The sequence below is a fragment of the Culicoides brevitarsis genome, unplaced genomic scaffold, assembly GCF_036172545.1.
Source record: "Culicoides brevitarsis isolate CSIRO-B50_1 unplaced genomic scaffold, AGI_CSIRO_Cbre_v1 contig_9, whole genome shotgun sequence".
NCBI classification, from domain to species: Eukaryota; Metazoa; Arthropoda; class Insecta; order Diptera; family Ceratopogonidae; genus Culicoides; species Culicoides brevitarsis.
In genome coordinates this window covers 47,501-52,500 of record NW_026973393.1, presented here as the reverse complement: position 1 = coordinate 52,500, position 5,000 = coordinate 47,501, and the positions used below count along the sequence as shown (strand labels likewise).

At 35.4% G+C, this 5,000-nt stretch overlaps 2 non-coding genes across 2 annotated transcripts in view; both read left to right on the top strand.

Moving 5' to 3' along the window:
* Positions 1-4,331: 4,331 nt before the first annotated feature.
* LOC134836272 (5.8S ribosomal RNA) lies at positions 4,332-4,481 on the top strand. Its single transcript, XR_010162274.1, has one exon. It is a non-coding gene; the product is annotated as a 5.8S ribosomal RNA (ribosomal RNA).
* A 186-nt stretch (positions 4,482-4,667) lies between these two features.
* LOC134836286 (large subunit ribosomal RNA) overlaps positions 4,668-5,000 on the top strand; it is a 3,753-nt gene continuing 3,420 nt past the window's right edge. The window contains exon 1 of the ribosomal RNA XR_010162280.1: positions 4,668-5,000. This exon is cut by the window's right edge and continues 3,420 nt beyond it. This is a non-coding gene — a ribosomal RNA (large subunit ribosomal RNA).

Below are 5,000 nucleotides of genomic sequence, written 5' to 3'. Positions count from 1 at the left end.
TATAAATTTTTTAATAAAATATGTTAAATAAAGGAAAATAAAATAATTTCATTAAATTTAAACATGCATAAATATTCATAATGTTAAAGCCAGCTATTTTAAATGGTTAACTGATGCCATTTGGGGTTGTTAAAATACTAAAAAAAGCAAAACATTGTTAATATAATGATCATTTTTTGTTATTTCCTTGTATTTTATTATTTTTTTCTGATTTTCTCAGTCTAATTAAGGTTAAATTCAACAACATAGTGCTCGAGGCTACATTTTTGACATTTACATTTGGGCATTGGCTGATAATGTAGCCTCGAGCACTATGTTGTTGAATTTAACCTTAATTAGACTGAGAAAATCAGAAAAAAATAATAAAATACAAGGAAATAACAAAAAATGATCATTATATTAACAATGTTTTGCTTTTTTTAGTATTTTAACAACCCCAAATGACATCAGTTAACCATTTAAAATAGCTGGCTTTAACATTATGAATATTTATGCATGTTTAAATTTAATGAAATTATTTTATTTTCCTTTATTTAACATATTTTATTAAAAAAAAAATTTATAAAAATACAAGGAAATTAATAGAAATTCTGTTATTTTTACAAAATATTAACTTTTTGTGTACTTTAAAGGAGTATAATGAAAACCATTACCAATTTAAAAGTAATATAACTATACATTTAAACGTTTTAAAAAATAAAATTTGAATAAATCATTTTATTCTAATAATAAACTGAATTTGTTAAAATACAAAAGAAAAATAAGAAAATAAACATACTCGATTATAGGGGATATTATGTTAAAAAGTTGTGTTATTTGTCAAATATTGATTTTGAAAAATGCTCATGTAAATTTTTTTTGGCAAAAAAAAAAATAAAAATATTAAAACTTTTTTTTATTTAGACTTAGAGAAAAAAATTAAATTTATCAAAAAAGACTTAGAAATTTTTTCAAAAAAAAATACTTTTCAAAAATTCATAATTTTAATTTTTTTGTTCCACTCAAAATATCTGTGGATTTCACTCAAAATTAATGTCGATTTTGACTGGTTCATCGAGTGACTGCACTCGAATTTTCTGTGACGCCACTGAAATTATTCAGTGGGTTCACTCAATTTTTGAGTGGCGTCACTGAAAAAAATAAGCGAATCCACTTAAAATATGAGTGGATTCACTCAAACTGACTATGGTTTTAACTGAAACTCTCATATAATCACTGAAAAATTGAGTGAACGTTACTAAATAATTTCAGCAGAGTCACATAAAATTTTAATCGGTTTCCATGTCCAACAACAAACATTTCCAAAAATCACTTTTTTACGCTAAAAAATAAAATTGAAAAATATTATATGCAGAAAAATATTAAGCGGATGGCATGTTCTAAAATGAGTTGATTTTGGCATGACAAAAAAATTGTCAAAATTTTTGAAAAATTTCAAAAATCCAAAAAATCAAAAATTTTCACCATTTTTTTGGCAAAAAAAATTTCAAAATCTGTTTCTCGAAAAGTGACGCCAAATCCGTAAAAAAATTTTTTAAGCGACGAAAAAATTTCCAATAAAGTCACTCTATATGGAAAAACCATTTTTAAGAAGGGGAAACATCTCGCAAAAATAAAATATCAGTCAACATTTTCCAAAAATCTCTTCGGGAATCAAAACACTAATGAAGCACGATTTTCATGAGCAGAGGTTTTTTTCCTCAAAAATATTTTTTCGGCGTTAGCCGATGGCCGCTGAATGTTTGCAAAACTTATTATGGAGTGATGGTGTTCTCCAGAGCAAATGGCCTGAAAAACGGATTCATGAGGGCTGTGACGTAACGTTCTCGATAAGGGTATATGAAATCTTTTTCATGAGAGTGTTTTTGTTGTTTTTCTTTGTGTTGGTCATGTAAAATAACAGCGTGCAAAACATATAAAATAAATCGGTGACATTCGATGATGTTATCAACAGCTAGTAAAAGTTAGCGCTTTGTCGTCTGTCTTAGGCACGATATGCATATCAACGTGCCTCAAGTCCTATGGACATGATGCCTAGCATATTGGTAGGAATCTAACGATATAGCTGATCACTGATCTATTATAACGCGTCAGTTCTCGATGTTATGAAAGATGTATCATCTGGCATACATGTCAAAAAATGTATTGCTGATGGTATTATCGAAAATCCGAAAACAGGAGGTGTTTTGAAAAGTGAAGTAACCTGGTTGATCCTGCCAGTTACATATGCTTGTCTTAAATATTAACCCATGCATGTGCCAGTTCAGTATTGAACAGCGAAACTGCGAATGGCTCATTAAAACAGTTATAGTTTATTTGATAATTAAAAATTACATGGATAACCGAGCTAATTGTTGGGCTAATACATGCTTAAAATTCCGTGTCCTGTGACCGGAACGTATTTATTAGATATTAGACCAATCGCAGTGATGTGATTGAGATGAATCAAAGTAACTGATCGAATCGCAGCTTGCTGCGATAAATCATCTAAGTTTCTGCCCTATCAGCTCTCGATGGTAGTGTATTGGACTACCATGGCAGTCACGGGTAACGGAGAATTAGGGTTCGATTCCGGAGAAGGAGCCTGAGAAACGGCTACTACAACTAAGGAAGGCAGCAGGCGCGTAAATTACCCAGTTTCAGTTCGAAGAGGTAGTGACAAGAAATAGCAAGCAGGAAACATTAATGATGTCCTGGCATTGAAATGAGAAAAGTGTTAATCTCTTAGCGAGGAACAATTGGAGGGCAAGTCATGGTGCCAGCAGCCGCGGTAATTCCAGCTCCAATAGCGTATATTAAAGTTGTTGCAGTTAAAACGCTCGTAGTTGAACTTCTGTTCAGCACGGGTGTTTCTCGAACAGTTATGTGGTTGTAAATCACTCTTGTGCTAGAAGCTTTGGGCACCTGCGCGATGTCAAAGTCGCGTAGGCACAATGTGTATGGTGTGCCTTCATCGGGTGTGCCATATCGATGTAGACATTTATTACCTTGAAAAAATTAGAGTGCTCAAAGCAGGCTTTTATTGCCTTGAATAATCTTGCATGGAATAATGGAATAAGACCTCGATCAGTATATTTCATTGGTTTGAATTGGATTTGGTAATGATTAATAAAACAGTCGGGGGCATTCGTATTTAGTAGTCAGAGGTGAAATTCTTGGATTTACTAAAGACGATCAACTGCGAAAGCATCTGCCAAGGGTGTTTCCGTTAATCAAGAACGAAAGTTAGGGGATCGAAGACGATCAGATACCGCCCTAGTTCTGACCGTAAACGATGCCAACTAGCGATTGGATGTCGCTACTTGTTAGGCGCTTTCAATAGCTTCCGAGAAAATCAAAGTCTTTGGGTTCTGGGGGGAGTATGGTCGCAAGTCTGAAACTTAAAGGAATTGACGGAAGGGCACCACCAGGAGTGGAGCCTGCGGCTTAATTTGACTCAACACGGGAAAACTTACCAGGTCCAGACATAGGAAGGATTGACAGAATGAAAGTTCTTTCTTGATTCTATGGGTGGTGGTGCATGGCCGTTCTTAGTTGGTGGAGTGATTTGTCTGGCTAATCCCGATAACGAACGAGACTCTAGCCTGCTCAGCAGTTGAGTCCGATGCTGTGAACAACATTGGTTCGTACTTCTCAGATAGTTTGTCTGCGCCTATTGTTTGCAAGAAGCCAAATAGGAAGTTTTAAGAGCAATAACAGGTCTGTGATGCCCTTAGATGTTCTGGGCCGCACGCGCGCTACACTGAAGACATCAACATGTATCCTATATCGAAAGGTACGGGAAATCACTAAAACGTCTTCGTGTTAGGGATAGTTCTTTGGAATTTTGGATCTTGAACCTGGAATTCCCAGTAAGTGCAAGTCATCAGCTTGCGTTGATTATGTCCCTGCCCTTTGTACACACCGCCCGTCGCTACTGTGGATTATTTACGAGGTCTTTGGTGAACCTTATCTTTCGGTATTGCGATAGCAATATTGTCAAAGTTGACCGAACTTATGATTTAGAACAACAAGAAGTCGTAACAAGGTTTCTGTAGGTGAACCTGCGGAAGGATCATTATTGTATATTAAATAATATAATGAATTCTTATTATAAGGTATGGTTGTTCTCGTTGTTATTGCAGCGGCTTCGGCAAGCTCGCTATAAAGATGTAGTTTATTATGTCTTAAGCGAGTGCTGTAATACAACAAAAATTTCTTCGGAAGAGCTTTAAAGACTTGTTTGCCCAAGGCCCGTAAAACTAGTCACATTAGTATGCATAAAAATTTTATATGCATTGATATTTTTATCAAGATACTTTGGATACACTTTGTACAAAAAACGAAAAGAAAATTTTCAACGGTGGATCACTTGGCTCATGTGACGATGAAGAACGCAGCGAAATGCGATACGCAATGCGAATTGCAGAACCGCGAGTCATCAGATCTTTGAACGCAATTGGCGAAGGTGTTAAAAAACCTTCATGTTTGTTTCAGTGTGGAAAGGAATCATGCATCTTAATGCGATTGAAGTGACGAAAATGATCTTCTCTCGTTAAACATGATGGGTGGTATGAGTGGTTGCCGCCAGAACGTGCAGTTGACCACATTTTTAATGTGAACATTCGTTCAGGCATTAAGGCGAATGCTCAATGTATACTGCTCATAGAAAATTTCTATCTTCTCACTACACCTGAAACAAGCAAGATTACCCGCTGAACTTAAGCATATCAGTAAGCGGAGGAAAAGAAACTAACTAGGATAGCCCCAGTAATGGCGAATGAACAGGCTAAAGCTCAAAGTGAAAATCCAAAGTGGTCATCACTGAGGAATTGTAATCTAAAGAGTTAACCTAAAGCTAAACTTATCGCATAAGTTCCTTGGAACAGGACGTCAAAGTGGGTGACAACCCCGTAGTCGGCGAATAAGTTGGTGAAAGGTAGACTTCAATGAGTCGGGTTGTTTGGGATTGCAGCCCTAATTGGGAGATAAACTTCTTCTAAAGCTAAATATACACGGGA